Below are 23,547 nucleotides of genomic sequence, written 5' to 3'. Positions count from 1 at the left end.
GGGCACCGCGTCCTGAAACCTGCTTTCCTTCCATAGTGGGGTGTGTAATCCCCACGCGCTGCCAAGGTGGCCAGGGCTTCCTGCTGGCCGGACTGAACTTTCCCTAGCCAGGAGCAGCCATTAGCCTTTGAATGGAAAGGGTTGTACATGTTGCGCCAAGAAAGAGCTTCTTTTTGTGACCTTGGGCAAAACTACTAACTTCTTTGATCCCTGGCCTCACTTCTGGGCGAAATTGGGTGGGGGGTAGGGGGCCACAGCCCTTCCTTCTGGCAGGATTCTTGGGTAGGAAACAGGTAGAGGCACTGTAAACATTAGTGGCCCTCATTCTGTGGCCCAGTGCTTCCCCTACAATGCCTGAGGGAAGGCTCCAGAAACCCAGATTGCTGACTTTTTAAACTGCAGGCTTCGAGAGAGATTTAACTTGGTCTTTCTTCCAAAGGGGTTTTTTGCTCCTCCGATTCCCCTTTGGAGAGAAGCTTTGCGGTTTGGCTAATAAGTAACCAGGACATTTGGACAGGGCTTCTCCCTTGGCCCAGCTTTCCCTTTGCTAATCCATTAAGGCTCCTGGACAAGCATGCATTCCCCTCCAGACACTGGCATCTCATCCCTGGGACAGTGCCCAAGGGAGTTGTGCAGACAGTAAGTAGCCTTGGTCTTGGTGGTTTTAGGAGAAATTCTTTTAAAGGATTTGCATGTATGAAAAGGGTGTAATTACCTGAGAGAAGTGCAGGGTTGTGGTGCATCTTCTGGGCACATTTCAGCTGGACACGTGAGCTGGCTTATTCAGTAACCAGTGTGTGTACGGAGTACCTACTATGTGTCCCACACTACAGAAATGGTGTGGCTGGGCAATATAGGATCTGCCCCCCTGGTATTACATTCTAGCTATGGAGCAATCAGCTTGCCCTGCCGTCCAGAGGGGCAGCTGTGCTGATTCTTGATGTGGGGGGTGCAGTTCTCACCCCAGGTTCTGAGGCCCTTGGGGGTCCTGGGGGCTGGCTTTTATCCAAGGCTGACCTTGGCAGGACAACAGAGAGGCCCACTGTCTGACCTGAGCACTCCTTCCTTTCAGCATCACCAGAATACCTCCCTGACCAATTCAGACAGACAGTCCCGGAGGAGTATTTTAAATATTCATTCATTCATTCATCATTCATTCATTCATTCATTCAGCAAATATTGTGACCATGTGTCAAAGACCATGTGTCAAATATTCTAAGACTAGCAGTCACTCAAGTTTACCCAAGAGGTAAAGCTTTTGTGGAAAGAGGCAGTTGTCTAGAACGGAAGAGCTAGAATAAGGGGAGGTGGGTTGGGGGTCAGGAGGCTTAGTTCCTTGAAGAGCTTGCTGGTGGGAAGAGGATGGTGTTATGGGCTGAGAAGAGGGAACAGGGCTGCCCGGATGTGGGAGGGGGCAGGGCGTGTTGTCAGGGGATGCTGGCTGCAGCCAAGGCAGCCATTCTCAGGGGTTTGGACTTTATTCCAGGGCAGTGCGGCCCTGTTGAAATTTCTCTGCAGAGAGAGATAGGGTCATATGTGCATTCTGGGGAGTTTGCCCTGCTATTGTGGGGAGGCTGAATGGGCGAGGGTTCTGGAGGAGGCTTTGAGGCCAGTGAGGAGACTGCTAGAAAAATCCAGGTGAGAGGTGATGATGATGGACTGAATTTGGAGGGAGACATTGGTCAGTGTTGTATTTAGAGCCACTAATTTGAAGACCCCTTCCTGGAGCCTTAAGAGTCTATGTGTAGAGGGAAACCCCCCAGGGGAGGTGGCCTGAATATTGTGTCAGTATTTCATCCAATTCAGCAAACCTTCCTGAGCACCCATAATTTGTCTGCCCCGGGATGGTCATAAACTTCCTTAGGAACTTTGCCTGTCAACCCTACCACCTTTCTGTGTGAGGAACGGGGGCTCATTATTCCCCTTTCACAGATTGAGGACTCAGTGGTGTAGCAGGTCTTTGCTGGCCAGCAGTGGCAGAGCAGGGATTTGCAGTTGCAGACGATTGGAGTAGGTGAGGTTGAGTGGGGAAGCCACAAAGTGTGGTGAGGTTGAGTTGGGGTGTAGTACAGGTAAACCCAGGGAGGCTTCCAGGAAGAGGCAGGGATAGAAAGGAGGGAGCCAGCTAGGGAGACTTGAGGCAAACCCTGGCCCTGCCCCTTCCTGGCTGTGGCCTTGGGCATGGTACTTGTTTTGAGACTCTGTCTTGTCATCTGTAAAATGGGCTCAAGCTGAGTTCCTCTCCTCCCTCAAAGGGTGGTTATGTGAGCTCCGTGAAGCAGTGCATGGAAAGTGCCAGGCACGGTGTCTGCACTGGTCCATGCTAAGCCACGGGTATGATTACCATTATAACTTGTCATCAGGACGTGCTTCAGGCAAGCTGTGCCTCTCCCATCACGGTGTGTGTGTGTGTGTGTGGAGGGGGCAGGGGAGCGCCCTCACAGGTGACACTTGAGCTGATTCCTGGAGGATGAGTAGGAGGCAAGGAGGGAGGGCACTGCAGGTGAAGGAGCAGCATAGGCAGCCGCACATTGATCTGGATAATTGCATGCTAATCGGTATGCTCAGAATGCAGCATGTGTTGAATGAATAAAAGTTAAGACCATCAGCTACCAAAATTGTCTTTATACCCCCTGGCTCTCCATAAATACCCAACCAGGAAGGCTTTGGAGGGTTTGGGATAGAGAGAGGGCAGGAGGAGCCCTGCCTAGCCGTTCCATTCCTTCCCTGACTCACCATCCACATTATAGGAGTGTGACCCCAGACAAGCCCCTTCCCTCTTGGAAGCTGTTTTTACCTCTGTAAAAAGGGAGGATTGAAATGAATGTGGTTAGAACACCTAACTTATCAGAACACCTTCTGTTCACTGGACCCTTTATATGTGCCTGACTGTGGGCTAAACTAAACTCTTGTTCTTTTTTATTCTTCACAATAAACCCAGTCAGTGCTTGTTTTGGGACCCTTGATTTTGCAGTTTATGAAACTAAGGCTTTGAGGTGTCCTTCTGCCCACTTCCATGGCTCCAACTTCTGTCACTTAAAAGGAAGCTAATATGTTGAACTGAGGGATAAACATACACATTTTTTTTAACTCCATTGTGATAGATAATATTATTCAGTATCTCATGGGCAATTCAAAAAAGCCCTTGCCCTTAGGACTCCAGTCCTTAGGGATTTCGGTGACTGGGTGGGAGGAAGGCGAGGGGGAAGGCAACAAGAACAAGTATGCAAGTGATCACGCATTGGCTTCTGGGAAGGAGTTATCATCCTGACATTTGTTAATTGCTTAGGTAAAGGATCTTTGAATGTTCTGTAGACTTGTCTCCATTAAGAATATAAAATATTCCCCAAAGCATGACCTTTGGATGTTTACATCACTGAGTCAGAAGTGCTACACATACACATTATATTTATCTAATACACCAAACACTTTAAAGATGGCAAAATGATATTGGTTAAGTGAAAAGGGAGTCTCCCTACCCCAGCCCTTTTATCACACTCTGCTAATTATCTAAGTTACTCTTACGTCAACTCTGGAACCAGATGGAAGGAACTGAATCTTGGTTCTGCCACTTATCAGCTGTGTGACCTTGGGCAGGTGACTAAACCTCTCTGAGCCCTGGTTTCCTCATCACTATATGGAGATGATAACCGGTCCTGCTTCGGAGGACTCAGTGAGAAGGGCCTGGCACACGGTCAGTGCTCGGTGTGTACTGACCACCATTGTTCTCTATCTTGTTACTTGTGGTGGTAGAGTTACTGTTGCCTCCTTCCCTCTAGACTTCACTGTCCCAGAAGGCAGAGAACCTGATGTGTCTCCACTACTTTTTCCACTTGTGGAATAAACAAAGAGTCAGCACACGCAGACATATCCTTTTAACAACAGCGATCATAAAGCAAGGAATTTCACACATACATTATTAGATTTATGTGATACATTTATGTACTAAATTAATAGCCTTGGACACTTTCCCATTTCAGAATGTGTTGACTCAACCCCACACTTTTAAAAAGCTGAATAAAACTCCCAAGCATGAAGTTGCTGTTTGTTATTGAACAGACGCCCCACTGATGGGCATTGAATTGTGTTGGTTTTGCTGGGACACATAAACGCCATGAGCATCCCGGTTCACTGGTCTTTGCGGAGTTCTTGCTGTCAATTGGAGGAGAGAGTCCAGGACCGGGACCTGGTGGGATACAAGGCGCTCAGAGTGTTGCTCTAGCCTGCCCAGTTTCCCTCCGAAGTGGTGCCTGTTGTGTTCCTACCACGGCTGTGGGGCAGAGCTCCTGTTTGTCTGGGTCCGAGGGAGGGAACAGTAGATGACTGTGTCTTAGCAGGAGCCATGGCACTGAGCCTCTGGCATTACAGTAGGGAAGGTGACAGTCCCTGCATGCAGCACGTTTTGTGGCCCTTGGGTTCTAATCTGGCCAGTTGAGGACTGTGCTTGGAAGATATTTGCCCATGTACACACAAGTGCACTTGCTTCCTTCTGGAAATATCTAGGCCTTGTATTAGTCAGGTTTTTCTGTAATAATCCTGTGTAACAAATGTCTCCCAAATGTCAGGGGCCTTTGACAGCAAACATTTGTTTCATGCTTGTGGGTCAGCAGCTGGCTCGGCTGATCTTGCCTGGGTTTGGCGGGCAGGCCGGACTCCAGGCTTTGCGTTGGGTTCACCTCTGCCCTGCTTACCTTCATTGTGACACCCAGCAGCCAGCAGGGCATGCTTTTCTGTGGTGGATACTTGCCACTCAGGAGCTTAGTGGGAATCCTTAGTGCCTTAGAAAGTCTCCTCTTGGAACTCAGATGGTGTCACTTCCGCCCTCGTTCTATTGGTCAGAGCAAGTCCCAACATCTGTGAGGCAGAGACATGTGCTGCTTTTATGGAGACTGAGAGGGGGCAGGTGTGTATTTTCTGAGCAGTAGCCCAGCCTGTTTTAATGCAATACATCAGCTTTCTGATTGGCCAGGGCAGGTTTCAGGGCTGGAGGGGCTCCCGGGAAGGAGCAGTAAGAAGTGTGGCTCAGGATCTGTGTGGGGCATGTCAGAGCAGGGCTCTGGGGAAGGAGGCCTGGTTTGGCTCTATCACCCGGCACAGGCAGTTCGCTTCTCTGAGTCTCGGTTTCCTCTTAATGAATGTGGCAATCATGTGCCCTCTCAGACTGCCTTGATGACGATTTTTGGTCTAGACTTGGTGTGCAATTCTTCGACCTGTGGTACAGGTAGCCAGTGGAGTGGGAAAACACAGTGAAGCCAAGGGAGGCTGTGGAGGGAACAGATGTAGGTTCAAATCCCATCTCTGCCTCTCATGGGCCACATGACCTTTGCCCAGTCTCATTGCCTCCCTGAGCCTCAGTTTTCCCATTTGTAAAATGGACTCAGGGTCCATGTTTGGCTGTCAGCAAGAAGGACTGTGAAACACTTGGCACAAAGTAGATGGTAAACAAATGGTGGCTGTGAGCCTGGAACAGAGGGGGTCCTGTTTGGGATGGAGTAAGGTATTCTGCAGAATGGATGCTGGTTCTGCTGAACTGGCTGTAGAGTTGGGATATTCCCAGTAGCCCTTGGGAATATTGCAGGGAATCTGGATGCAGACTGTCTGGGTTCTAATCCCAGCTCCACACGTACCAGCTTGTGACCACGGGCAGTTAACAACTTTGTGCCTTAGTTTTCTTATCTGTGAAATGGGGGTAGTAACAGTGCCTGCCTCATGAGGTTGATGAGCATTAAATGAGTTAGTACATAGTGCCCTGTGACGGATGCACATATGTTAGCAACTATTGTCGTTATCCACTTGTGAAGGCCCAAGGAGGTTGCCCCTGGCCCTGGGAGCCACCAGAGTCTTGGGGAAAGGAGGGAGAGAGATGCTTTTAGGTCCCCAGCTTCTGGGCAGGTGCTTTCCCCTGTCTGCTGCAGCTGTCTGTTTGCATGACTTTCTCTCCGCAGGACAAGCCTTTCTACCCAGGGAGGATGGAGTGTCTTTACTAACTGCCCAGCACTCTTGGACCTGAAGCTGCCTCAGTCCAGCCAGGAGGAGTCAAGGAAGCTCTGTGTTTAAGGAATAGTCACTCCGCCCCACTGTGGGAGCCCTCCGCTTCAGGGAGCCCGCGGCCATGCCTGTCCTCTGGAGGCCACCCAAGCTGGGTGTGAGGTTAGAGGTCACTCACTCCTTCATTTGTTCATTTGATAAAAATTTATGCTATGTCAATCATGCGCCCAGGCCATGGGCAAGATGGCTATTCTGCTGGATGTCAGGTGGGTTTCTGAAAGAAGCTGGGTGGGTGGTAGAGATCCTTCAGATACAATTCCTGTGTGACCCTGGGCAGGTTGCTTCACCTCTCTGAGCATTTCCTCATCTGTGAAGGGGTCAGGTGGGTCACAGTGTCACCGGCAGTGAGAGAGGACAACACTTGACCTGTGTGTACCTGGTGACTTCTGCCTTAGCCCCTGTGCCTTCAGAATTTTGGGGTGGGGGGGATAAATGAGGGTACCTCTCCTCTGTCTGCTGAGACCTGGCTTTTGAGAACACTAATATTATTTATAGTAAAATGAAAATAGTAAGTAGAGCGTATTCATTCTGTCCTAGGCACTGTGCTGATCACTTTCCTATGTACTGTTTTAGTGATTCTCATGTGCCCATTTTACAGGTGAAAGAACTGAGGCTCAGAGAGGGAATTTTTTCCCCAGTGCCATTACTGGGAAGGGGGAATGTGGATCCATGTAGCCCTTGTGTCTTGAATCCCTCTCCATGCTGCCTACCTGGTGGTGAAGTAGGGCCGAGCTGGACAATCCCAGTGTTTTGTCCCATCTCTACCATCTCATTGCTGTGTGACTTTGGGCAAGTGACTTTGCCTTCTGGGCCTCAGTCCTCATCTGCAGAAAAATATGCTGTGGGAGTAGGTGAGGTAACTGTATAAAGCCTCCTGCACATAGTAGGCACTTTAAACATGGAAGCCCTTCCCCATAAAAAGATCAGCTTAGAGTTTTTAAAAAATGTATGTAAGTTATGCTAAAGAATTGCTTTATAAATCACAATATAAATCTTCCTTGTTTGTAGCAGAAATAGTAGCAGTAGCAGTGATAAAAGATAATTAAGTAGCATTGATTGATTGCTTCTTACATTCCAGTTCCTCTGACACATGGATTTGTGCATTAGTTTATTGGACCCTTTATCCAATCCTTTCCTTAATCAATGAAGAAAGGTAATAATGTCATTCCCATTTTACAGATGAGGAAACTGAGTCTCTGAGAGGTGAAATGCCTTGCCTAGAGTTACCAGCCCGGGGCAGGCTGGGAGCCCTGAATATCTGCTGGAAACGCAGCCATATTTTCCAAGACTCCAGATCAGGCTGTGGCTCCCAGCCGGCTCTGTGTTGATATTTCTGTTCTTTCTGTATTGCTTCCTAAGTCACGAAAGCCCTTTCTGGGGACTGTCCTTTTTACCCATGGCGTGGTGAGGCACTGCCGGGGGCAGGAAGCATGGGGTATGCGGGGCTCCTGGCCGAAGGGGAGGCCAGTGGGCATGTTGAGTCTGCTGAGGTCACCCTGGGAGCTCAGGCCGCTGGGCTGGGCCTTGCCTCCACTAGCCCTGGCTGGTGCTTGGGGCTGGGCTGCGGAGTGACTTGTCTGGGGAACTCTCAGGACCCTTTGGCCTGGGAAGGCCCCCCACTGGAAAACTTTGGTCTTTGTTTCTAGAACTGATAGCCTGTATGCCAGGGACTGTGCTCGGCACGTGAACGGGTCCTAGGCCATGGGAGAGAATAAGGAGGTTTAAGAATGAGTTCTGGGCCAGACGGCAGGACTTTTGAGTTTTACTACAGGCGTTTCTGCTGTGTGTCCTTGGGTAAACCCCTTACCTCTCTGGGCCCTTTTCACAGCAGGAGGGAGAACTGGGTGAGTAGATCCCAGAGCCTCTTATGCACCCTCTGAGAAGAATCACCACCAGAAAGGCAAGCCTGGAAAAGCCCCTATTTGCTGAGGGCCGACTATGGGCCAAGTCCCTGGCTGGAGAGGTACTGTGGATGTGTCTTCTTGTCAGTCCTCAGAATTACTTAAAAACTAACAGCTTTATTGAAATATAACTCATATGCAGTTTATCCATTTAAAGTGTATAATTCAAATTACACTTAAAAATAGAACTGCCATTAATACAGCAATTCCATTCCTGGGTATTTATCTGAGGAAAATGGAAACACTCATAGGAAAAGATATCTGCACCTCCATGTTCAGTGCAGCACTATTTACAGTAGCCAAGGTATGGTAACAAACTGTCCACTGATGGATGAATGGACAAAAAAGATGTGGTACATATGCATACAAGGTAATATTACTCAGCCATATAAAAGAATCAAATCTTGCTGTTTACAACAACATGGATGGACCTTGAGGGTATTGTATCAAGTGAAATAGCATAGACAAAGACAAATACCATATGATCTCACTTATATGTAGAATTAAAAAAAAAATCAAAACACCAAACTCATAGATACAGAGAACATATAGATAATTGCCAGAGATGGGGATATGGGAGGTGGGAGAAATGGGTAACAAAAGGTACAGATTTCCAGTTACAACATAAGTCTTGGAGAGGTAGTGTACGACATAATGAAGGCAGTTAATTATACTGCTTTGCATATTTTAAAGTTGCTAAAAGAGTGTCTCTTAAGGTTCTCATCTCAAGAAAAAAACTGTTGTAACTGTGTAAGGTAATGGATGCTAATAACTAGACTTAAGTGGCAATCATTTCACAATATGTACAGAAATTGAATTACAAGGTTGTACACTTGAAACTGATAAAATACTACATGTCAATTATACTTCAATAAAAATATAAAAACTAGTAAGAATTTAAAAAGGTATTACAATTCAGTGATTTTTAATATATCCGTAGAATTCTGCAACCTTCACCACAATCAATTTTAGAACAGGTTTATGATGACAAAATGAAATTCCGTACCCATTCACAGTCATTCCCTGTTTCCTTCTAATTACTTCTGTCCTAGGTAACCACTAATCCACTACTTTCTATCGCTATGAATTTCCCTGTTCTGGACATTTCATATAAATGGAATCATACAATATGTGGTCTTTTGGGACTGACGTCTTTCACTTAGCATCATGTTTCCAAGGTTACCCGTGTTGGAATGTATATCGGGACTTCATTCCTTTTTAAGACTGAATACTACTCCATTGTATGGTTATACCATGTTTTGACTCATTCTTAAAAACTTCAGTAAAAAAAACATTTAAAAAGATGTTCAATGGGCTAGTTATATTGGATATAATACACATGGAAATACGTCACCTAAAATTAAGCATATTTATCAGTACGTCCCCACAGTACACACGCGTCTGTACCCTCATATACTCGGGACCTTAGCTTGTAAATTCTAACGGGCCACCCACAAGTGAGCAGTTTGGTTTTGTGGAGGTGTGGTTGTTGTATGCGGCAGGGGTGTGCCACGGGATGTTTTACTTTTTGTCACACTGAATGAGAAAAACACCTGCTGCTGCTGAACGGAGATCTAAGTTCCTCTTGGGTTCCACTCTTTCTGCTGCTACTGTAGAGCAGCGATCCTGCTGTCATGCCCAGTTCTGACCAGCACCTATTACTGCCCTCTGTGTGCAGCACCTGTCCACATACTGGGCTGAAACATGAAAGCACCCCATTTGTAGGTCGACGGTGGTAGAATATTGCAATTACATATGGTTCAACCTCAGGATGTAGACGGTATCAATCCCTTTTTCCAGATGAGAAAACTGAGGCTCAAAGAGGGAGGTGACCTAGGGAACACCGGCTGTGCACAACTGGGATCCAAGGTCCCTTTAATTTCATTTGGCCTCCCTGGTGTCCCTTGGCCATTGGCCACACACTGCTGACTCACCAGCAGAGGATGGGAGCTTTAGGCTCATCAGCAGCGGGGATGGGGCCTCCTGCACTGTCCACACTCCACTCTGTGTAGTGTGGGCTCACTGTGTGGCTGCCACATGCCCGGGGGTGCCCCGAGGGAAGTGGCGAGCGTTACTGGGGCAGCTAGCTGGGGACTGAGCAAGTTCTCCAATCTCTGGGCTCTAGGGCCTCTGTGTCCTGGTCCTCACTCTCCCCACGCTGGGCCAGGCTGTTGGCCCAGCTGCAGCCCGGGCTGCTGAGCCGGGTGCGCATCCCTGGGAGGGTTGCTCTACATTAGCAATTCCTGGGTTATGGAGCAGCCCAGCGAATCCCCAGGGGCGGGCGTTGGATCCTGCACGGCTGGAGTTTCGTGCCATGCCTTTGGAGGTTTCCCTTTCTAGGGGAGGGAACAAAAGGCTTGGAGGGGCTGAGTGTTTCGCTCAAGATCATGCAGCCAGCAGGGAGCTGAGCAGGACATGATGTCAGGGTTCCTGCTTCCTAATTCATGTTCCTTTCCACCTGATACCCTTGCTGCCCCCCTTGCTCGTGTTGTTGGAAGGACCTGTCCATGCTGCTTTGCTAACAGGTGTGAGCTGGCTTAGGGTGCTAAAGCTCCGAGCTGTCTGGGTGGAGTTTGTACCCCAATGGCTGCCTGCCAGGCTCAGGCACTCCCATGGGTGACACAGGGAGCCCACCCAGCAAGCAGGTCAAGACATGAAGATGCCCTCAGCACCCAGCACCCCGGCAGGTGAAGGAATGGGTTCCGCATGCCGGGACCTACCCATGGCCACCTGCCTCTGGCTGGGCCTGAGTCTGCCAGGCCTTATAGGGGAAATGCTGCCTTGACCTTCTCTGCCCCAGGGTGGGCAGTGCCTTATGGGGACCCTGCCAGTCAGAGGTCGGGAAGGCAGACATGGGACAACTGGATCCCCTGGAGTCGCAGCCCATTGAGCATGACCACAGCGAGACACCCGAGCTGCAGTCTTGCTGCTGGACAAGTCACGTCAGCTCCTACTTTTATTTCCTTATCTGCAAATTGGGTGTGATAGGGATGCCTGCTTCTGAGGACTGTTCTGGGGTTGGGCATGTAGTAGGTGCTCTGTAAGTGGCCAGGGTTCCAGGGAGAGGATAGAGCAGAGCAGGTGGGCTCTTGTGTCTGGTAAGCCTGGGTTCAAGTTACTGGCCTCATTACCTGCTGCTTGAATGACTCTGGGCAGGTTCAGTCCTCAGCCTCAGTTTCCTTGTCTGTACAGTGGGAATGTTAGTAGCACTGCCTCACAGCAGGCTGCTGTGAGAATTAGTTGACATGCTGCCAGTGAGATTTTTATTAGCCTGGTGCTGGGCATGACTTTGGCGGCTATTATGATTATTATTAATGTAATGTTTCCACAGTATCAGCTTCAGATATTTCCGTGTGCATTTATTGATGACCTTGCAATACTAGGGATGTGTTTCTTCAGAAAAAGGGAAACAAGCAGGGCAGTGGAGGCAGGGGATGGACAGTGTGACTCTCTAGGAGCTCTTCCTGTTCAGGGTTCTGGATAAAACGTTTAGTAAAAGGCCAGGGACTCTGTTCTGCTCCTCTGGGCCCTTGATAAAAGCTGGTTGGTGGATGGTCGGGGGGTTCTACCCCCAACTCCCTCCTGGGGAGCAGCTCCCAGGTCTGGCCTCATGGAAGCTGGTGGTCAGGAGCAGAGAGGCCTGGGTGTGTCTGAGACCCTGTAGCCCTGTGCCCACCTGGGGGCATCCACCTTCCCTCACACCTCGCAGTGGGTCCTGGGATCTGAGGTGGTGACAGTTGGGGCCATGGAGCAGCTTCTTAGCCTGTGATTCACTGGGCCATGGGGCAGCAGAGCAGGGCTTGCTGGAGCCCAGAGAGGGCAGGCCTTGTGACACCAGCAAGCTGAGGGCAGAGGGCTCCAGGCAGGGCCACCTTATTTTGCGCCAGGTGAGTCTGTCTTCACTGAGCACCATTCCTGCACTTTCCCACACATGGCCTGTAGTCTGCAATCCTTCCTCACAAATGTGGCAGGTACTAAACCACAAGGCCCCAAACTCAACCCTCCAGACCCATGTTTTCTTCAGGTGGGTGTGCTCCAAAACCTCAGAGCCCCGGTGGGTGTGCAGGGGAGCAGTGGTAAGATGACTACTCCAGGGACGGAGCTGCCGGCACATTGAACGCACCCCAAACCAGGCAGTCTGCGCATGCTTTATACTCTTAGTGCATTTCACCCTCCCAGGGGTCCCCTGAATGGGTATTACTGTTTTTATACCCATTTACAGATGAGGAAACCAAGGCCCAGAGAGGCAAAGTAGCTTGCCCATGGCCACCTAGCTGCTAGCACATGGGAGAACTAGGATTTGAACCCAAGCCTGTGCCCTGGCACCAGATTAAAAAGATGTTTTAATCTATTTTAAAATTGTAGTGAAATCTACATAACATCTTACTTATAATTACCATCTTAACTATTAAACGTACCATCTTAACTATTTTTTAGTGCTCAGTTCAGTGGCATTAAATACATTCCCGTTGTTTGGGCGACCATCACCACCATCATTTCCAGAACTTTTTCCATCCTGTAAATCTGAGACTCTGTCCCCATTAAACACTAACTCTCCACCTCCCCCTTCCCCAGCTCCTCGCAGTCACCATTCTGCCTTCTGCCTCTATGAATCGGACTTCTTTAGGCCCCGCATTTACAAGTGGAATCATTCAGTATTTGTAATTTTGTGACTGGCTTATTTCTCTTAGCATAATGTCCTCAAAATTGGAGCATGTTTCAGTATTTCCTTCCTTTTTATGGGTGAATAATATTTTGTTGTATATATACCACATTTTGTTTATTTCCCTTTCAGTGGACACTGGGTTTCCTCCACCGTTTGGCTACTGTGAGTGACATTGCTGTGAACATGGTGTGCAGATATCTCTTTGAGACCCTGCTTTCAATTCTTTTGGGTTGTACCCAGAAGTGGGATTGCTGGGTCGTATGATAATTCCATTTGTAATTCTTTGGGGAGCTATCACACTGTGTTCCACGGCATCTGCACCATTTGCCGTCACCCCCAGAAAGGCACCAGGGCTCCTGTTTCTCCACATCCTCTTCAACTTGTTATTTTCTGGGCTTTTGATGCCAGTCACCCTATTAGGTTTGGCTGGTACCTGATTTTTTGTGGAAGATTCTTAGAATCTGTATTTGTTGGGCCTTAGTTCTTGTTAGAATGTCTGTTGCATCGTGATGTTTTTTTCTGGAAATACTTCAGCTTCCCCCACCCGACTGTGAGCTTTCTCAGGACGTACCCCAGTGGCTCACAGAGGGGTGGCCTGGGTTAGACGCTGAAGGAATACTGAAGGACTCAGTGACCCAGGGCTTCTCAGTGACCCAGGGCATGCCCTGGCACAGGTCTCTGTTGGGAGAACCCCTTAAGGCTTGGATCTAAGTCTCCAGGATGCTCTGCAAACACCGCGGACCCAGACCCTGGCTCACCGGAGATGAAGCAGCACCTGAGTACCTTGGACTTGGCTGCTTAGAAGAAACTCCCTGGGGGGCTTTAACAAGCACAGGTGCTGGGACCACCACCCAGAGGCTCAGATGCAGTGGGTCTGGAAGGGGCTCAAGCATCGATATCAAAGAAGAAATCTCCCCTGGTAATTCTTAGGGGTACCTGGCACACTGGGCATGGCCATGTCACATATTACCTGACTCTGGCTGTAGTGGAGGAATTCATCATAGAGCCACTTGAGGGGCAGGTGTGTGTCTGCATCTTTGCCGGAGTGAGTGGGTGAGCAGGTGAGCAAGCAAGTGTGTGAATGAATGAGCTCTGCCACTCACGCACCGTCTTCGTGATTTTTGCCATGCCTGTATACCTCCTGTGTTATTATCCACCCAATATTTTAAAATCATCCCAATTGGTTGTACTCAAACAAATCTATGTATCTTTCCTGTAAACTGACAAAACCAGCAGTTTTGGCCATAAATTGAAGTTTACTTTAAAAATACAAACGAAGGAAGCCAGTGTCAGCAGTTTCCAAGTAAGTCAAGTGCTGCTGTCCCTGTAGGTTTTAAGCTGGAGGCCTTGCCCGCTCTTCGTTAAAGAGGGTGCTGAGCAAGGGTTGCAGAGGTGTTAAGGATGGCTGACTCCCAGTGGAGGCTTTCACCTGGCTGGACCTCCTTGTCCTCTATGAGTCAGTTCTGTGTAATGTCCAACCCTTGGGCTGTGTGTCTCCCAAGCTCCCTAAGTGCAGTTGGCGGTATTGGGGTAACCCAAGCCCAGGACATCCCTTGCCCCACAGTGGCCCCAGAGCCCTGGAGGACTGAGGAGACTTTTATCTACAGGTTCATTGAGCTGAGACGGGACCTTGCCAAGGAGGTCAGGCTCGTGGTTGGGTGCAGAGCCCAGCGGGCACAGGCCTGGCAGCTGGGAGTCAGGAGCCCATCCTGCAGGGCCCAGTCCTTTAGGGTGGGTATCAGTGTCCTGGCTCCTCGGACCTCTGGTGTGGACGCCGGTGATGGGTGCTGGTCCCTGTCTCTTCCAGGTGTGTGACCTTGGATGAGTCCCTTGACCCCTCTGAACTAACCTTGGTGCGTCTGTCAGAGTAATTCATTGGAAAACACCAGTCAGTGCCTGTGTGAAAACACCATTCAAGGCCCGACTGTGAACTGGTTGCTGCAGGAAGCCTGGCAGCCGACATCCCTTCTCTCTGGGAGTTTGTGGGCTGGAGAGGAGGGGTCCTTGCAAGGGGAGGAGCAGGAGCGGGAGGCTCTGAAGGAAATCTGGGGTGTACATTAGCTGAGAGGTCAGATTGGGCTTTTCTGAGTGTATTATAACAAGTAACCTCAGTCTGGGGGCACTTAAAACAATAGAAATTTATTCTCAGTGTGGAGTGTGAAGTCCAAAATCCAGGTTATCGGCAGAGTTCTAGGGCAGCACCTTCTTCCAGCTTCTGGTGCTGTCTGACAGTCTTTGGGGTTTTTTGGCTTGTATCTGTACATCTGGCTCTCCTCCTTTTCTCTTAAGCATGCTCGTCACTGGGGTAGGGCCCACCCTGTCTGGTATGACCTCACTGAGACCTAATAATGCCTGCAAAGACCACATAAGGCCACATTCTGAGATTCCAGGTGGATGTGAATTTTGGAGGGACACTATTCAACCCACCACACACTGAGGAAGAGCCATTGAAGCTGAGCCCTAAAGGGTGTGTGTGTGTGTGTGTGTGTGTGTGTCGGGGTGGGAGGTACAGAGCGCGTGTCATTCCAGGTGTGTGTGTGTGTGTGTGTGTGTGTGTGTGTGTGTTGGGGGGTGGGGGTGGGGTACAGAGCGCGTGTCATTTCAGGTGTGCGTGTGTGTGTGTGTGTGTGTGTGTGTGTCAGGGTGGGGGGGTACAGAGCGTGTGTCATTCCAGATGTGTGTGTGTGTGTGTGTGTGTGTGTGTGTGTCGGGGTGGGGGTTACAGAGCGCGTGTCATTCCAGGCCGAGGAGCAGAGTGTGTGAAGGCTGTCCAGGGGGAGTGCAGCACAGACCAGTGACTGGAGCAGAGGGAGCAGAGGGGGCAGAGGGAGGCCCTGAGGGCAGACAGCCTGGGTTTGCAGCCCTGGACAGGGGAGGGGTTTAATTCTTAACGTCTGCAGGAGATTTAGGCAGGGGCATGATGTGGCTGGATTCCCTTTTGGACAAGGTCATTCTAACTACAGACTGGTAGGGGGCACGGCAGGGACTAACAGTGTACATGCTTAAGGTTTACCCCCAAGCACATTTGAGTGTTTTAATCTTCAGATGCCAGGCAGGCAGGTAGGGCAGGACTAGTATCTCCTGAGGAAATGGAGGCTCAGAGAGGATAAGCAGTTTTCCCAGGATCACATAGGTTGAAGAGTGCTCAGGACCTTTGGTGTCTTCTGTTACATGAATGCTTGATGCATCTAGAGGTGAATGTCCTTGGACTTTGAAGATCCATCCTCAAAGGCAGGTGGATTCTGGGGCAGAGAAAATGCCTAGAACAAGGAGCATTGGTTTTACCCCAGTTCCCGCCTGTGCTGTGTTACTTGCCCAGCCAAGGGAAGGTTTAGCTATGGAATGGAGGTAGAGTAGATTCAACAGCCCAGTGAGTGTGGAATTCATTCTCTTATTAATCTGTGAGCTTCTATGATCCTCCCCATTCAGAACAGGGCTCCAGAGGAGAAAAAGCAGGTAAAGAGCAGTAAACACTGACCTGTCCACCAAAGAGCATTTTGGAGGGTTGTGATAAGATCTTGGGCTGAGGCCCAAAGGAAATGGCAGGACAATTACAAAGGGTCCAGAACCTTTGAGCTGACGTTTCTCTGACTTTCTGAATGTAGATCCACATGGAGAAGAACTTTGTTCTTCTTGGAAAGTAAAAATACATGTCTATTCAGACAAAACATATCAATTTCCCTGCACTGGAATTTAAGACATAAATTAGGCCCCATCTCCCAGGTATTGAGGATGCTAATATTCTCCTAAGAGAGGAGCTTATTTGCTGGATCTGAAATTCCCATTGTAGTGCAGGTTGTTATTTCCTATTCAGCCTCTTGCTTCTTTAGTTCCCTCTTTGGTGAGATGAGGGAGAGAGGAAGGGCGGGAGGGAGAGGGAGGGTTTACTCTGGGATACCCGCTTTCCATTGAGGACTTTTCTTCAGCTGTGGTGAGAGAGCTGTGTGGTGCTCCTTTGGGAGAAAGCCGAGCTGGTAACTGCTGGTGCCATCCCCCAGCCTGGCTGCTGCTGGACTCCTTCCCCACCGAGGCGGAGAGATGCTCTGTGACTGTGTGTCCGTGTGTTCATGTGTTTGGGGGAGGGCGTGGAGGAGAGGAGTTAAATTTGATTCTGGATCTGAGAGCTCCTTTCCTTCCTCTCCTGGTGAAAGGCCCTGTTGAATGAATCACATCTTCTGTTTAAATAGAGTTCTGGGCCTACAGAATCACAAGGCCAGGCTGGTGCTGTTGGAGGGACACCTGCCCGGGGGATGTTAGACTGTGGTTTGGGACTCCGTGGAGGAACTTGGGGCCACCCTAATGGATGACACCTATGACTTACCTTTGAACTGTATATATTCATTCATTCGTTCGTTCATTCGTTCGATCGTTCGTTCATCCATCCATCCATCCATCCATCCATCCATTCATCCATCCATCCGTCCACCTATTGCAAGCCTAGGTGACGCTCACCTCCCTATGGGGGTGGGCCTTGTGTTGATTATGCCCCCTTGGTTATCTGAGCACCTGCCTTGGGCCTGGCCCTATTCAGGCCCTAAGAGAATCACCCATGGAAGTGACAGACAAGGTCTCATGTCCTAGGACAGGGGCCGACCTACTTCTGTAAAGGACCAGATAGTAAAAATTTTCAGCTTTTTGAACCATCAGACCCCTATCGCAGCAGCTGACACTGTGTAAGCAACCAGAGACTGTAAGCGAGAGAGCATGGCTGTGCTCCAATCACATTTTATTTATGGAAACTGAAATTTAATTTTCATGTAATTTTCGTGTCTCATGAAGTTTTATTCTTTTGATTTCCCCCCCACTCCCCCATGATTTAAAAATGCAAAAACCGTCCTTAGCTCAGAGGTCCTACAGAAATAGGTGGTGGGCCAGATTTAGCCCATGGCCCAATGTTGTAGGCGGATAATAAAGTAAGTAAGCCAATGAAAAGATAATTTCAGCCAGTGAAAAGAGTTGTGCAGAGAACACAGCTGAACACTGAGATGGGTGCTCTCGTTTGGTGTTCAGGGAAAGCCCCTTTGAAGAAATGACGTTGGAAGAGAGAACTGAAGCGGGAGGGGAAAGTATCCCCTCATTCTGGGGCCCCAGAAGCATCAAGGGCAAAGGGTCTGGGGCAGGAAGTCGCTGGGAGGAGGAGACTGGTGGCGAGTAGGAAGTTTGTGTGGCTGAAACATGATGAATGCAGGGGAGAGAGGGACAGATGAGAGCACAGACCATTTTAGATTTTTATGAAGACTTCGACTCTCCAAGCCTCAGTTTCCCCATCTGTGAAACAGAATGATGATACCACCTTCCTCCAGTAATGGGAAGACAAGATAATACACAGGAAGCTTTTAAGGCGGCACGTGGCACGGGGCGGAAGTAAGTGGGGTGGGTGATCTTGTTGACATTCCCGGGCCACGGGCCTCTCGGCTTTTGGTCCCTACGTGGGAGATGCATCACCTGCGTGGGTGTGCGCTCCTCAGAGCAGACCCAGACACAGCGATTCGAGTGTGAGTAGTGTGGGAGGTGGTCCCAGCTGCTCAGTGTGTTCCTAAGCAGGTTTCCTTGGTGGGCAACAGGGGCTCAGCCCCACTGGGGACCTCTGGGGTCTGTGTTGAACATGCGCCTGTGTACATCAGTTAGGATGTACTTAAGTACATTTGCAAGGATCTTTGTTGCCCTATGTGGAAAAAGGAGCTTGGCAATTTTTTTGGATCCATTATTCAGCATCAGGCCCCCCGGGTGGGGAGCTGGGGTATTTATGCACTGGTGCCTCTGGATCACTGGCTGGGGACCGCTGCCGGGGTGTTGACTCCCGGCTACTTCTGGCCCATCTTGTACCCAGGTCCTGAGGGTGGGGGAAAGCTCTTGGGCAGAGATGGTAGTGCTTTGGGAAACTTTTGGAACATACAGGGTTTTGGATGGGGCACTGAAAGTACCCACTGCCCTGGGATTTTGTGTCTTGTCCAAGACCTACCTCAGGATGTCTCCTCTGTGGGACGCCTTCCCTACTTGCCCTCTGGCAGCATCTGGTCCTCCTTCCGCTGGCCTCCCACAGGTACACCTCCCAGCCTAGAGCTTCAGGGCTTGATGCTGTAGTTCTCCTTGGTCTGGATCGGGACCATGGCCTGTTCACTTCTGTGAGCACAGTGCTGCGAGAGATGGAGGAGCAGGCCAGGGGCCAGTGGCTGTAGTTCTGGGGCTGAGTGCTGGGGAGGCTGTGCATTCAGGCTCCCCCAGCTCCTAGACCCATGCTTCTCACCCCAGGATGGTCTCCGTCATCCCTCTAGGAGTTCTTCAAGGATACCCACGCCTGGGCTCCACCTGCAGAAATCCTGATTTAATCCAGCACTGCACCTCGCTTTAAATACGGATCCAGTCCTTCTGGCTTTGAATGGTGGAGACCTCTGTAATTGGTTTCCTGTGGCTGCTGGCACAGATTGCCACAAACTTGGTGGCTTAAAACAGCAGAATTTTATTCTCTTGGGTCCCTGAGGTCAGAAGTCTGAAAGCCATTGCACTGAGCAGAAACCAAAGTGTTGGCTACTTCCAGAGGTTCTAGGGCCGAACCCACTCCCTTGCCTTCTCCAGCTTCTAGAAGCTGCCACAGTCCAAAGTCCCTTCCTGCATCTTGAAAGCTAACAGCTTTGCATCTCAGTGTCTCTCTGCTGAGTTGTCGTACATTTTTTCCTATAAGCATATCTTTGCTTCTCTCTTGGGACACATGTAATTACATTTAGCTCCCACCTGGATAATCCATCATATCCTCCCATCTCAAGATCTTTAATTTACCTCTGCCAAGAGCCTTTTTCCATGTGTGGTAAGAAGGATCCTGCTTTCAGACATTATGGTCTGGATATTTTGGGGAGCCGTCATTCAGCGACATGCTCTTGGTCCTGAGAATAGGTCTTCTGATCCCCTAGCCTCTGCAGGCATTTCCTGACAGCTTATCTTACAGTCTTTGCAAGGCTGAGCTCATTGTTTCTGTTTTACAAATGGGGAAACTGAGGCATGGGTAGGAGGGTGATTTTTGGAAGCTGAGCCTGGATGTGAGCCTGACCTTGCAGGCTCTGGTTTCCAGTGATGTTTACCTTCTCTCTACCTGTTCTGGGGAGGAGGGCGATGTGCTGCTCGTAGAGGTGGGCAGCTCTTGCTGCCCTGCCCAGCTCCATCTGCAGGTCAGGGGACTGTGAGACTCTTGTCCTGGCCCCAGTCCTGAAACCGGAAGTGTGCTTGTTATTTTTAGGGCTTCTCTGTTCCGACCCTCCTCAGTGGGAAGGATTTCCATTTCTGCTCCTTAGGATCCTTTAGGAAGAAAGTCACTTCAAAGTAGTTCTTCAAAAATAGGCTTGGGGGGATTTACTGCATCTGAGAATTGCAGCTGGGCATCAGGCCTGAGGATAGGGAAGGAAAGAGAAAAGACCAGAGCCAGGTACTGTGTGGGACCTTCCATGTCCATCTGGGCTCGGCATCATTATCCCTGTTTCACAGGTGAGGAAACTGAGGCTTGAACGGGAGAACTGACTTACATAAAGTCATGCAGCTAGCACTTGGGGCCACCATTTGAACCCAGGTCTCTCTGACTCCTTGCACTTTGAGCTGGTGTTGAATTAGGAGGCCCAGCACGCTCACTGCTTCTGCATGGAGGGAGTTTTGTATTGATCTTTTTTGGAGTCCTTTTTGTTCTGATTTCTCCTGGCTTTGTGGTGGTGGTGGTGATGGGGGGTGGACCACATTCTTCTTCCCACCCTCGTGCTCAGTCCTTGAGCAAGCCCTGTCATCTGTATCTAAGCTCCATTGTCTCTCCATCTCCACTGTCACTCATCAGGTTAAGGTCACCCCTGTCCATCACCTGGGAGGTAGAAGCCCCTCACTGGCTCCTGGCCTCCATTCTTGCCCTTTGCAAGCTATGCTGTGAGCTTCCGGACCAGTCACAGCCTGCTAAAGTCCTGCAGTAACTGCCTGTCCCCACCCGGCAGCGTCCCCATGCTCTTCCTGCAGAGGCTCTGCCTGGCTCAGCTCCCACTACCCCACCAGATTCCCTTTTCTCCCCTAGCCTTGCCTCCCATGCCTTCTTCCTGGAATGCTCTTTCTCCAGCTGTTTCCATGGTAGGCTCCTCTTCATTAAGGTTTCAGCTCACATGTCACCTCCTCAGAGTTCCCCCCATCACTGCCAGCCTAGAGTTGCTCCCCCGACCCCTGCCTCTCATCACATTACCCTGGTTTGCTGCTTTCATAGCTCTGAATGACTCTGAACTCATCTTCTTTCATTTACTTAAAGCTCTGCCTTCTGAGCAAAGAACTCATCAGTTTGCTTTGTGGCTGTATCCCCAGTGCTTAGAGCAGTGCTTGCACACAGTGGGTGCTTAATTTATGCACATTTGTTGAGTGAATGGTCCTGGTGTGGAGGTCCAGGTTCAAGTGTGGACCTTGTCCCAGCTTCCTGGATGTCCCTGGGCAACTCACATCCTCTCTTGTAACTCAGTCTTTTTGCTGGTGTAACGAGGGGGCTTGGGATACATGGTCTTTAAGATGGAAGATTCTGGGCTTCCAGGCTCAGGAATTCGGGGCTGGTCAGGGCTCTGCTGGGACACACTGGCCCAAGGCAGGAGTGTGGGAGGAGAGCTGACCCTGAAACCACAGGAAGGGAGGTGTCTCCGGGTGGGGAAGAAACTATTTGGGATAGGTTCCCAAGGCTTAGCAAGAGTTCAGGAGCCTCCTCCCCACGCCCCCCACGAGAAAACACTCCCCCTTGTCTTAGCTGCAGTGCTGGTGCCGGCAGGGTGTGCTGGGTGAACTTCCATCCGCCAGGGACCTCGGCCAACTGGGCTTGTGTTACTTTTGAGATTTGGTCAAAAAAAGGTCTGTCCTTGTAAAAACACAGCTTTAGAAACCTCGTTGGGGTTTTGGGATCTGAGCAGAAGATGGCCAGGAGCTTTTCTCACTCTCTGTTAAACATTCAACTTTTTTTGCTTGATAAAATATTATAAGGGCCACATAGCAGGAAGAAGAAATATCATCCAGAAGCCCATCACCACTGGACAAGTGCTGTGAAATTTTTGTTGGGATGTATTTGTTTTACATATAGATGGAAATTTTGTTTTACTACTTTTTTTCTTAAAACCCTGTATGTACACAGCTTTGCAGCTTCCTTTTTTTTCTCCTCACTTAACATCATGCTATTAGCTAATTTTCTCTGACCACCGGTGTTTGTAAACTTCATTGGGACAAGTGCCAAAGAATAGAAAGAATACTGTAGTCTGTTTTACCAATCCCCAGTCATTGGACATTTAGATTGTCTCCTGTTTCTTAGTCCATCTCTCCAGGCTCATGCACCTGGTGCCCTCTGGCCTTGAGGTGCTGTGTACTTTTGGTTCCTCCCAGGGATCTCCTACCCCAGGAGTTTTACACATGCTGTTCCCAGTGTCTCTCCCTGTGTTGACCATCCTGATGTGCTGCTTTTAGTCTGAACACATTTGTATTGAAATCTTTCTTGGGTTTCTCTGACTTCAGCCTGGCTCCCCCTACCCCTCACTGATGGCTGCCTGAGGGCAGGGATATTACCTGCCTGCCTCAGTTGCTGTCTGGAAGGGTCAGGAGGGGACTGTTAGTTTCATTCCTGAGTGGTGGAAATGGAGCCTCGGCTTCCTTTGTGTTTTAACTCCTGAGTGGTGCGTAAATAAGTTATAGATGGGGGTAGGGAATACACTTTTTTTATTAAGTGCAAGGTGATATCTCATTGTGGTTTTAATTTGCAATTTCCTGATAATTAGCGATGTGACGTATCTTTTCATGTGCCTGTTGGCCATCTGAATGTCTTCTTTGGAGAAGTGTCTCTTCATATTCTCCTGTTGAGGCATGTGAATTCTTTGTATATTTTGGATGTTAACCCCTTGTCGGATATGTCATTTAACAAATATATTCTCCCATACTGTAGGATACCTTTTTGTGCTGCTGATGGTGTCCGTTGCTGTACAGAAGCTTTTTAGCTTGATGTAGTCCCACTTGTTCATTTTTGCTTTTGTTTCCCTTGCCCGAGGAGGTGCATTCAGGAAAAAGTTGCTCATGTTTATATTCAGGACATTTTTACCGATGTTTTCTTCTAAGAGTTTTATGGTTTCATGACTTACATTCAGGTGAGAATGCATTTATATTTTAGACCCCAAAGCATGAGGCAAAGATGAAAATGACCCTTGCAGACACATCATCCCATCCAGTTCCTCTGTTGACAGACTGCACACACACAGAGCCACAGAACGATGGCTGTTACCACAGAGATCCACAGATGTCTTGATAATAGTAAGAGACGCCCTTTATGGAACATTTAGTATGTGCCTACATTGTGCTGGTGCTTTTCATGCATTTGCTCATTTAATCCTCAAAATCACCCCCCTGAGAGGTGCTAATATTATCCCTGTACTACAGATGAGGAAACTAAGGCTCAGAGAGATATTGTAATTTGCCCAGGATCGCACAATATACAAAGCCAGGCAGGATAGTTCCAGGGTCCATGCCCTTAACTGCGGTTCTGCCCTCCAACCCCTATGCCCCACATGTCTCTGTGCACACAGACACCTTACAGACCCACAGCCGCACAGCATGCTGGGAAGCCCCCACAGTTGACCCCCTCTCCCTCCCACTTCCTGGACCTCACAGTTACATGGCTGCCTCATTCTGTGCCCCTGCTTCACGAGCGCCAGTGGGCGCAGCTCCGCATCCACCCTGCACGCCACTTGCCACCTTCACAGGTGGAACTGACCGGCGAACCTTCATACCATTGACCATCCCACCGGCCTTGCCCCCAGGCATCCTACACAGAACCTGGCTCCCCCAAATATGCATGCAGATCTCATACACCTGGAAACCTGTTCCTTACATCTGAGCATACTGTGTGCACACATGCACACGTGCGAGCTGGAGGTGTGCACAAGCCAGCAGCAGCCCTGG

At 49.4% G+C, this 23,547-nt stretch overlaps 1 long non-coding RNA gene across 2 annotated transcripts in view; it reads left to right on the top strand.

Annotated features, from left to right (window-relative positions):
• Window positions 1–23,547, top strand: part of LOC140846431 (uncharacterized) — a 41,279-nt gene that overhangs the window by 1,947 nt on the left and 15,785 nt on the right. The window contains exon 2 of one of the 2 annotated variants that reach the window (XR_012125516.1): window positions 5,946–6,150. This is a non-coding gene — a long non-coding RNA (uncharacterized lncRNA). Of the gene's footprint in view, window positions 1–5,945; window positions 6,255–23,547 lie in introns of both variants that reach the window. The other variant, XR_012125515.1, reaches the window with a different exon arrangement.

Source organism: Manis javanica, chromosome 15 (genome assembly GCF_040802235.1).
Source record: "Manis javanica isolate MJ-LG chromosome 15, MJ_LKY, whole genome shotgun sequence".
Taxonomy (NCBI): Eukaryota; Metazoa; Chordata; class Mammalia; order Pholidota; family Manidae; genus Manis; species Manis javanica.
Note: the sequence above shows the minus strand (reverse complement) of the source record. Positions and strands in the feature narration are given on the sequence as shown.